At 40.3% G+C, this 12,168-nt stretch overlaps 1 pseudogene across 1 annotated transcript; it reads left to right on the top strand.

Moving 5' to 3' along the window:
* Window positions 1-252: 252 nt before the first annotated feature.
* Window positions 253-3,709, top strand: LOC110529148 (uncharacterized; annotated as a pseudogene). The gene is made up of 5 exons (XR_016483103.1): window positions 253-359; window positions 928-1,192; window positions 1,298-1,461; window positions 1,551-1,666; window positions 1,765-3,709. The product of XR_016483103.1 is annotated as an uncharacterized LOC110529148 (transcript).
* Window positions 3,710-12,168: the final 8,459 nt, after the last annotated feature.

Below are 12,168 nucleotides of genomic sequence, written 5' to 3'. Positions count from 1 at the left end.
TGCAGTGTAACATGTTGGAGAATGTCCAATGCCAAAAATGCAAGAAGTTCATGAAGTTGCAGCCTGGGTTCTCTTATGGAGATTTCATCAATCAAGTTGAATATATGAACTGTCTGATGTGTTTTCTTAATTGAACCCTTGGGCTTGATTTGGGTCAGACTCATTCTGTAGCCCCCTAGGTGACTTATCTCCCTGTATTCTGATTAGTCTCTCTTTTTGTAGACCAAAATAGGTTTGGACTGCCCTTTGCAGCACATATACACAATTTGATGATTCCCAAATGGAGGTGGAGGATGTCCTGCTGGACCTGATTGAGGCCAATCCAGACCTGTGCCTCACAATCAAAGATCTTGATGAAGGTATCTTTCTACAGTCTCAAATAATGATATCAAATAACACGAATGTATAGATTGATTGCTTTGATCCATTGTTTGTGCTCAGACTTTTCTCCTACAGGCTGTTCGACACCGAGTGTGTGCACAGACACATTATCCCTCTTGTCAAGTGACTTAGACCTGAGATCTTCAGAAAGACTGTCTAAAAAGGCCCACTCAACATTAGGAGACGAGGCCATTGACTCTGCAGCAGGAAAATAGGTATAATTACAACTGATATTGGAGGTTGATAATCCCATTTTTGTGTTTGCTCTTCATGGAGATTCTGACAGCAAGACGTATTAGAAGAATACCAGACAACTAAAACATTGGACCACAGAACCAGGAGAGAGATTGCCATCTTAGTCAGCCGCATGAAAGAGATGCATGAGTAAGCTTCTCATTGGCCACAAACAATGGATCAAAACAATCAAACTATACATGAATGTTATTTGGCATCATTATGAGACTGTAGAAAGATGCAGTACCGTCATCAACAAAACTATGGTTAAACATATATTTGCTGTGTGTATGCTTTATTGTTTTTGAGCAGGAGGCTTCCCACTCATCAACAGAGAGAACGTTATGCTCTTGGAATTCAGGAGGCCCAACCCATAGGAGGAAAACTGACCTGGACCACCAGCTTGTTGGTGATGCCTGCAAGGAGGCCATATCATTCCTTGTCCACACAGCCAATGAAAAACACATCTATCAGAAGATGTAGGAGGTATTCCAGTATCGCCAGGAGCTAGTTTATAGTCCAGACAGAAGCACAGATGTCCTCAGTCTTTCCCAGGTTTCTGGGAATCATACGATTGGTGAGTGATGTAGTATGTATTGGAATCAGAACTACAGACTATTTGTCTGATTGAGAACATTATTTTGTGTTGGTCATAAAGTTGAGTTGATCCACTTTGTTTTAGGTGAATCAGGACTTTTTGCTGATGCTCGACGATGAAACGTCCTCTAAGCTCCTTGAAAAATGGGACACTGTATTGAAGCCTAAAGTCATCAAACTGGCAAAATCCCTGACTACCACAGCTCCTGAAGTCTGCAGAAAAACTGCTGGAGAATGACAGCAAAACCAGTTACTGGATTCTCGTGGGTAGTGCAATATTTCAAATTCAGGATATTGTTTTATGTGATTTGGGGTTGTTTGCTTTTTCTTTCCCTCAGACTGGGACAATATGTCCTCCCTGCTGCTGCTTCATCTCCTCCCTCCACCAGCAGGAGGGAAGAGGACCAAACTCGGTGCCAGTGATGCTGTCGGCAGACTAGTGCACTTTCATAAGGTAAGATGATACAGTAATTGTTGTGTCATTTCTTTTTGGGTTGTCTCTTCATTGTCTTAACATGTGGAGTGTGACTTAAGACCCTTTGTGTGTTGCAGTCATGCTGCAGCATTGAAGACTATCTTGATGGGAGCCATGGTCGACAGCCATACCTCCTTGCCGTCGGAAGAAGACAGAGCAAGATTGACAACTACTACATCGTGGTGGACAAGAGGCTAGTTCCCTGCCAGGCAAATAGTGATCTGTGTGCGTTTGAACTATTCAAAGTCCACTTTGTCTTTAACCTGACATAAACTCAGTAAAAAAAGAAACGTCAACTGCATTTATTTTCATCAAACTTAACGTGTAAATATTTGTATGAACATAACAAGATTCAACAACAGACATAAACTGAACAAGTTCCAGAGACGTGACTAACAGAAATGGAATAATGTGTCTCTGAACAAAGGGAGGGTCAAACTCAAAAGTAACAGTCAGTATCTGGTGTGGTCACCAGCTGCATTAAGTACTGCAGTGCATCTCCTCCTCATGGACTGCATCAAATTAGCCAGTTCTTGCTGTGAGATGTTACCCCACTCTTCCACCAAGGCATCTGCAAGTTCCCAGACATTTCTGGGGAGAATGGCCCTCACCCTCCGATCCAAAAGGTCCCAGACGTGCTCAATGGGATTGAGATCCGGGCTCTTTGCTGGCCATGGCAGAACACTGACATTCCTGTCTTGCAGGAAATCACACACAGAACGAGCAGTATGACTGGTGGCATTGTCATGCTGGAGGGTCATGTCAGGATGAACCTGCAGGAAGGGTACCACATGAGGGAGGAGGATGTCTTCCTGTAATGCACAGCGTTGAGATTGCCTGCAATGACAACAACCTCAGTCCGATGATGCTGTGACACACCGCCCCAGACCATGACGGACCCTCCACCTCGATCCTTCTCCAGAGTACAGTCCTCGGTGTAACGCTCATTCCTTCGACGATAAACACGAATCCGACCATCACTCCTAGTGAGACAAAACCGCGACTCGTCAGTGACGAGCACTTTTTGCCAGTCCTGTCTGGTCCAGCGACGATGGGTTTGTGCCCATAGGCGACATTGTGCCAGTGATGTCTGGTGAGGACCTGCCTTACAACAGGCCTACAAGCCCTCAGCCCAGCTTCTCTCAGCCTGACAAGGACAGTCTTGAGCACTGATGGAGGGGCTGTGTGTTCCTGGTGTAACTTGGGCAGTTGTTGTTGCCATCCTGTACCTGTCCCGCAGGTGTGATGTTCAGATGCACCGATCCTGTGCAGGTGCTGTTACACGTGGTCTGCCACTGCGAGGATGATCAGCTGTCCGTCCTGTCTCCCTGTAGCGCTGTCTTAGGCGTCTCACAGTACGGACATTGCAATTTATTGCCCATGCCACTTCTGCAGTCCTCGTGCCTCCTTTCAGCATGTCTAAGGCACGTTCACGCATATGAGCAGGGACCCTGGGCATCTTTCTTTTGCTGTTTTTCAGAGTTAGTAGAAAGGCCTCTTTCGTGTCCAACGTTTTCATAACTGATCTTAATTGCCTACCGTCTGTAAGCTGTTAGTGTCTTAACGACCGTTCCGCAGGTGCATGTTCATTAATTGTTTATGGTTCATTGAACAAGCATGGGAAACAGTGTTTAAACCATTTACAATGAAGATCTGTGAAGTTATTTGGATTTTTATGAATTATCTTTGAAAGACCAGGTCCTGAAAAGGGGACGTTTCTTTTTTTGAGTTAATGATGATTCTCGTCAACTTCTACATTGTGCAGACAATCCTTTGTTTGACATGATTGAGTAATAGTCAGATTATTGCCAACTTTGTCAAGAAAATTGCAGAATTAGTCTTAGGAGGGCATCCACTTGTGTTTAAATAGTAACTCTGCAAATACTTGTTTGCATATAATACATGTACTGATGTGTCTGTGATGCACTGATTTCATTCTAATGTGTCTGTGATGCACTGATTTCATTCTGATGCATCCTCTCTTTTGTAGCCTAAATAAATTAAACTAAGCAGAGTCATTAATATTGTAACAAATCCTTTATTGCTCATGTTTAAATCCCCCACAACTTGCAGGCTTGATTTGAGTGGGAGAGAACCAGACACACACAATGTTATTTCATAGTGTGAACATTTAGCACTTCCTGGTGTCAATTCAGCTACAGGATGACTTCTCTGGAGTTGATCCTCAACACTGAAAGGTGTTGCTTAATACTGAGGGTGTTGAAAAAACACTCCCATGGGTCATTTGAACAACAGTGTCATATTTTAACACTCCAAGTGTTTCAACATGAACACTACCAAAAGTGTTAAATTAACACTGATGGGAGTGGACCTATATAAACCCTGGACAAGTGTATAAAATGAACACTTTCACATTTGCTGTGTAGAAAAGTTAATTGCATTCATTAGTTTAAATTACCATATTTTGCCTTTTACACTTCAGTTTAAAAGACAGAGCTACATCAAATAGAACATGATTAGAACTACTACTCATTGAGACTGAAAGCATGATGCGTGAACTACATGCTAATTATCTAACTCCCCACAACTGGCTTAAACCTGAGCGACCAACTCTGTAGCAAACGATTAAGGACACGCACACCTAATCTGGTATATACACAGTGCATTCAGAAACTATTCACACCCCTTGACTTTTTCCACATTTTATGTTACAACCTTATTCTAAAATGTATTAAATTGTGTTTTGCCCTTATCAGTCTACACACAATACCCCATAATGAAAAAGCAAAAACTGTTTTTTAGAAATGTTTGCAAATGTGTATATTTTATAAATACAAATGAAATATAACATTTACATAAGTGTTCAGACTTTGTTGAACATTTGGCATTGATTACAGCCTCATGTTTTCATGGGTATGATGCTACAAGCTTGGCACACCTGTATTTGGGGAGTTTCTCCCATTTTTCTCTGCAGATCCTCTCAAGCTCTGTCTGGTTGGATGGGGTGTGTCGTTGCACAGCTATTTTCAGGTCTCTCCAGAGATATTCGATTGGGTTAAAGTCTGGGCTCTGGCTGGGCCACTCAAGGACATTCAGAGACTTGTCCCAAAGTCACTCCTGCGTTGTCTTGGCTGTGTGCTTAGGATTGTTATCCCGTTTGGAAGGTGAACCATCGCCCCAGTCTGAGGACCTGAGAGCTCTGAAGCAGGTTTTCATCAAGGATCTCTCTGTACTTTGCTCTGTTCATCTTTCCCTTTATCCTGACTAGTCTTCCAGTCCCTGCCGGTGAAAAACTCTGCCAACTTCTCCCCCAATTGCTCAGTTTGGCAGGGCGGCCAGCTCAAGGAAGTCTTGGTGGTTCCAAACTGCTTCTATTTAAGAATGATGGAGGCCACTGTGTTCTTGGGAATCTTCAATGCTGCAGATATTTTTTGGTACCATTCCCCAGATCTGTGTCTCAACACAATCCTGTCCCGGAGCACTACGGACAATTCCTTTGACCTCATGGCTTGGTTTTTACTCTGACATGCACTGTCAGCTGTGGGACCTTATATACAATTCATCAATGACAGACAACCCCCACACACATCTCATTCACTCTAATTTATAGAGTCTTGATGAACATAATTAAAGCCCACAGCCACAGGAGAACAAATCCCTACCTAATTACCAACCCCCGACATCAGTCCCCCACAAACTGGATGTTTACAACCATGGGTGAAACCACATGGATGAAAAGCTCCCCTGCCAAGCTCCCCTCATAAATCATGAGGTGTGAAAAACAGTTTGTCAGATTAAACCCTACTGATATGTTTCAAGATGAACATCTCCACATGGTCAACCATCCCTTTAGGCCTGGGCCAATATTAAAATGCAATCAAAATGCAAACAATACAGTTCTAAAAATGTAATAGTTTTTATTTATATCGTAGTTTGTTTGTTTTTATCTCGATTGCCCACTGGAGTTTATATTTGACCCATTACCTACTTTTTTGTACCACTACGTCACTGATTTTGATATGGAATAGAGTCGTAAGTCTAATAATTCATGTGAATGTGATAATACAATCATCTGTGGGCTCCATCGATGTCTCTTTGTGCAGAAATTGATTAGTAATGCCTAAGAATACAAATATGAACGCTATGTAATTTGAAAAAATACATTTTTATGTAAAGAGTTCATGATTTTATGCAATTCATCATTACAACTGACTGAACAGTCACTGATGCTACGTGTCAGTGTGAATCATTTCTCATATTTCCCCCCGTTCAGGGGTATAACATTACAATTGTATAGATATTAGCTATGTGTTTGTAGATCTGAGGTGAATGAATCTACAGCATCCAAGGTGATCATGGCTGGGGTCATTTTTGCCTGTTTTTGCTGATCTCCGAATAGAATTTGAAAGTTTTTTTTATTGTGTAGAAATGCAGTAAATGTGCTTCAATATAAAACACATTTTGGACCTCACTAAAACTCAAATGCCGGTTACGGCCCTGCAATGAACCATTACAAATGAAAGTTGACAAACCTGAGAGGGAGTCAATGACCTTCCGGTTTGAAAAATGAAGCCAATAAAAACTGTGTGGCAAACATCAGTCTCCTGAGTTTGAACTACACTTAACTTTGGCCGCTGCAGATGATTTAGATGCACAGAAACAAGGTATTTTTGGCAATATAGTTCCACACACACCCAGGGTGAACTAGAAAATAGACTTAATGACTTTTGGGCTATGAAAGGATTGTCTAGTCAAGTGTTAATCCAATGTGAAGATTCTGGATACATCCATTATTTAACAGGTAATTGTTGTTGCAGTTAAGTTGTCCATGGACAGAACATCCCAGCTAGCACATTTGGTTCCTTTGAAGTTGTGGGAATGCATGTTTTTGGCTTCACATTATTTGTTGGAACGAAGCCATACGTTTCTGAATGGCAAAAGGGAACGTTTTTTAAATGTTCTGAGAACAGAAGTGAAAATGTTGCTTGTTCTGCAAACATTTATTTTTAGGTTGCAGGGATGTTCTGAGAACGTTTTACTCTGCTTCCTTGAAAGTTTTCCTGGGAGGTTTTATTAACGCTCTGAGAACAGAAATTATAGGTTATTAGGAGGTTTTTGAATAACTTCCTTAAAACTTTTACTGAATATTTCAATAAGATTTTCAAGCTGATTTAAGTCAAAACTGTAACTAGGCCACTTAGGAACATTCAATGTCGTTTTGGTAAGCAACTCTGGTGTAGAATTTGCCTTGTGTTTTAGGTCATTGTCCTGCTGAAAGGTGAATTAATCTCCCAGTGTTGTAAGGAAGTCTGTGTGTAGCTGGTGTATAGGAGTCAGGCGCAGATATGACAGCAGATATGAGTAAATAAACGTATTTTACTCAACATAATAATAAATGCAATACAAAAACAGAGCCCACAATAACAGACCTTTCTACATAGAAACAATCACTCACAAACAAACATGGGGGAACAGAGGGTTAAATAATGAACAGGCAATTGGGGGATTGAAACCAGGTGTGTAAGACAAAGACAAAACAAATGGAAAATGAAAAGTGGATCGGCGATGGCTAGAAGGCCGGTGATGTCGACTGCCAAACGTCGCCCGAACAAGGAGAGGGACCAACTTCGACGGATGTCGTAACAAGTGTCTGATGGAAAGCAGACTGAACCAGGTATTCCTTTAGGATTTTTCCTGTGCTTAGCTCCATTCCATTTATTTTTTTATCCTGAAAAACTCCCCAGTCCTTAACTATTAAAAGCATACCCATAACATGATGCAGAAACCACTATTTTTGAAAATATGAAGAGTGGTACTCAGTAATGTATTGGATTTGCCTCAAACATAACACTTTGTAATCAGGATAAAAAGTGAATTGCTTTGCCACATGTTTTACAGTATTACTTTAGTGCCTTGTTGCAGACAGGATTCATATTCTGTCCAGGTTTCCCTCTTTTCACTCTGTCAATTAGGTTACTATTGTGGAGTAACTACAATGTTGTTGATCCATCCTCACTGTTCTCCTATCACAGCCATTAAACTCTGTAGCTGTTTTCTTAAAGTCACCATTGGCCTCATTGTGAAATCCCCGAGTCGTTTCCTTCCTCTTCAGCAACTGAGTTAGGGAGGACACCTGTATCTTTGTAGTGACTGGGTGTATTGACACACCATCCAAAGTGTAATTTATATTCAATATCTGCTTGTTTTATTGTTACCCCTCTACCAATAGGTGCCCTTCTTTGCGAGGCATTGGAAAACCTCCCTGGTCTTTGTGGTTGAATCTGTATTTGAAATTCATTTCTCGACTTAGGGACTTTATAGATAATTGTATGTGTAGGGTACAGAGACACTATACAACTTGTTATGTGACTTGCAACTTATTATGTGACTTGTTAAGCAAATGTATAGTTCTGAATTTATTTAATCTTGCCAGAACAAAGGGGTTGAATACTTACAGACTCAAGACATTTCAGCAAAAAAAAACGTAGTAATAAAATAAAGCAAAAACATAATTCTACTTTAACATAATGGGGTGTTGTGTGTAGGCCAGTGACACAAAATCTCAACTTAATCCGTTTTAAATTCAGGCTGTAATACAACAAAATGTGGTGTGAATACTTTCTGTAGGAAATGTGTGTGCTAGATGAGCACGTCCTTGCATCATTACTATAACACAGGACCTAAGTAATCTCATACAAAGACAGAAATAAACTTTGATGACAACACATAATAAATTACATAGGGAGCAAAGAGCATCAACAACGCCTCTAAGTTGAATCTAGTTTTGTAGTAATTTTCATTTACTTTCTCCAGACTGTTTTTGTCTTTCTCTAATGAGTTATTTGTCTCATAGCCAAGCCTTCTCTTGCCTTGTGGGTTTCTATTCAAGTGTGTCTGCTAATGTTGTTTTGGAGTTACCTGAGGGTATGCTATTGCCAAATCTATTCTCTCTTTCTGTGCCCTAGATAGGTTGTGACGTACTCAAGGGTTGCATCGCAATAGTTTAAAATGGCTTTCTCGCCATTCTTCTCTAGACAATGCACTTTAGATTGTTTAACTTTATTGGGAAGTAGGGTCATTGTAACACTTGATTTTAACACTCGATTCAAAGCACATGTCAAACTCATTCCACGGAGGGACGAGTGTCGGCGGGTTTTTCCTCGACCCTTGTACTTGGTTGACGAATTAAGGTCACTAATTACTAAGGAACTCCCCTCACCTGGTTGTCTAGGTCTTAATTGAAAGTGAAAACCAGACACTCAGCGGAGAGATTTTCACAACTCTGATTCAAAGCATATTGCTCAATGACATCAACAAAGTGTAATTTTAGCAGACACTCTTATCCAGAACAACTTATAGTAGTGCATACATTTTCTTACTGGTTCCCTTGGTGGACACAAACCCACAACCTTAGCATTGCAAGCGCTGTGCTCTACCGGCTGAACCACACAGGACCCGATTTGAGAAATAAGGGGATGCAACCTCAGTGTCTTGGCTACCTATCCATACAACCCTCATCCCTGGGCCATTTAATGATAGTACTTTAGCCCTTTGAGACAAAATGGCTACCTTCAATCATCCTAATGAGAGCCTCCCATTGAGGGTGGATGAGATGTGATTGAGATCTGACGACAGGAGCTGTAGACATGCAATTCATCAAGGTAATTATTGATTTTTCCCTTTTTGTCTTGCATTTGATTTAAGTGAACTGAGTCTATGGTATATTATAAACTGGCTAGTTTGAGCCCTGAATGCTTATTAGCTGGTAGCCTAAGAACAGTCCTTAGCTGTGGTATATTGACTATATACCACACCTCCTCAGGCCTTATTGCTTAAGTATATCACACAGGCAATTACATGCCGCTTTAAGATCATTCAGGAAGTTTTAAAAGCAGTTAGCAGATTTCTGATGAGAGCAAACTTTTATTTTGCTAAACTCAGTACTTCGTTTATGACACATTTAATTTGCATTGCATTAGCAGCGGTTGAATATCCATTTCAATATTGGCATGGCTATTGCCATAATTGCGACATTTTTATGAAAATAATTAATGACATGCCCACCAGCTTTGGATGGCTTTATCAATTACAGGCCTATCTAGCAAACAGAGAAATTAATTCTGACTGCATTATAGCTCAATCAAGTCATTAGGCATCCAATTCACAGCGCTTCTGTTGGCCAAACACACAGTCATCTCGGAAACTTCACTTTTGATTGATGTCAGAGCAATTTTATGAGGAAGTCTTGACCACTCTAGGGAATGTAATCATATGAGAATTTAGCTGTTTGCATTTATTATAATAAAATAATATCCTAAACTAAAGCTCCATTTGAAATCATTGACAGCTTCTCTTTTTGTTGTTTAAGCAGACCCATGTGAGGGCCATATTTTATTCATAAGTCTGGAAAGTGTGCCACAGAGAAGGCTTGTATGCTCAATGGGTGGATGGCGCTCATAAAAGATTTACCAGCTCCTCTCAGAAAGAAGAGTTCAGACATGGTATTTTTAATTATTTCATTTCACCTCGGAAGTTTGGGAAAAATGCACTTTGTATCCTAGAAATGGATTTTTATGGTGCACTCCACTGACCTGTATCTCCATTTATTAAATATATGAGCTAAGAGACGGTTTGTCATTTCTAACCTGGTCTGACTGGTTTGCCTCTGCAAGACTCCTTCCTGACATATTTTTGGACAGCTAACTAGGTAGCTAAAGGGAGAGAATCCCTGTGTCTTTCAATATGCCAGCAGCTTCAGATACTTTGCTTACAGGAACTATTATCTTCACATTGGTTAGAAAAACATGTCAGTGTTTAAACATCAGGAGCAAAAATGGACTGGTGTTGTAGGCAGAAACATTTGGGCTTGGCACTACTGATAACGTTCTCTCAGAAATGATAATGCATCTCTCCTAATATTCATATCAGAATATCCAATAGTATAAAAGGTGACTAGTAAGGTATAAAGCTGATAGGAATTTTGAATTATACATCAAAATAAAACATTTCTTATTTAAATCTCATCCCACAGCATCAGGGACATGTTTTTTAAGTGATACCTCATTATTGTTGTACCATGACAAGCATATATATTTTGCATATAGGATTTTTCTCAATCAGAGTTTCCAAGTTGTCACTTTCTGGAGTCTGAAATGAATGGTATTAGTTTTTGGTTTTGATCTTTACAAAAATACATTTACAAAAGTGTTACCTTTGATGTTAGCAATAATTCCAATGCAGTCACAACTAAAATGTACAACATAGATTAAGACTCTCTATACTTCCTCTGTTTTAGTGTGCCATCGTAGGAAATAGCTGAGGCTATGACTCATCATTTACTTGATCCTGCTGTATATCTCAGAAACAATGTTTTAAGTATACATTATATCAATGCTTTTATGTTTATTTGTATCTCGTCTGTTGTGACCTGATTAAATCCTGGGCAAATAGAGATGCTATATTAATTATATTGTAACAATAATGTCTGTGGATGACACAAAACATAGAGCTAATTCAAATCATATGCAAGGTTTTAGACTGCTATATTCTCCTTGCCTTGAAAACTGTTTTTTTTCCAGAGGCCAAAAAAGCTCCTTTATATACAATAGTTTTCACAACAAAAATTATCTAAGGAGAAGCAACTCTTAGTTTACCACTCCCCCTCTCTCTTCTCCCATCCCATCCCATCTCTCCCTCTCCCTCTCCCTCTCCCTCTCCCTCTCCCTCTCCCTCTCTCTCTCTCTCTCTCTCTCTCTCTCTCTCTCTCTCTCTCTCTCTCCTCTTCTCAAAACAAGCAAAGACCTTCAAATTCAGAAGCGCTTTTGTGACAGCGACAGAATACAGTTTACAATTCACTGCTAATTTATTGACAATTCAGTCACTGCTAAATGATTAGTGTGCCGAATTATAATCCACTCAAATTGAGGTAAGCAGAAGTGATGATTGAGGTGACATTGACGTGTCAAAGGTGGACTCATCTAGTGAGAGCATCTGTCCACAGCACAATGGAAACTCAGCTGAAATGGTTACCATGGTGCCAGGGATGTGTTGCAGTCATGAAACACAGGTGGCCATCGGAGGCTGGGCGAAAACCTCTCCAGCTTGGCAGTGGGCTGAACGGATGGGGGTATGGAGAGGTAAAGCGAAAGTGGTACTCTCCAAAGCTGCAGCGGCCTCCAGGATTTTGGTGTTCAAACATGTGCACTCGGCAGAAAGAATGAATCAGCCTACCAAGTACATTAAAAAAACATAATTCTGTACAGTATGAGTTCCCTTCAGTTTCACATATTCAGCATCAGTTTATTGATTTACCATAAATCAATATGAGTCACACTGTGAAGGAATCATTTAGTTTTAACTTATCCAGAAATCTCAGGACACCCGTTTTGATTGAATAGGGCCCTAAATAAAAAGTAATTCATTGTACCTCACAGCCAGTGGCGTTGGTAGAAAAATAAGTATTGATTTCTTATAGTAGCTTTAATCTGAAAGGACTTCCCTATATGAGAGCCATTATGTTG

This window comes from Oncorhynchus mykiss, chromosome 1, assembly GCF_057628025.1.
Source record: "Oncorhynchus mykiss isolate SJ-2025 chromosome 1, ASM5762802v1, whole genome shotgun sequence".
Lineage (NCBI taxonomy): Eukaryota > Metazoa > Chordata > Actinopteri > Salmoniformes > Salmonidae > Oncorhynchus > Oncorhynchus mykiss.
Note: the sequence above shows the minus strand (reverse complement) of the source record. Positions and strands in the feature narration are given on the sequence as shown.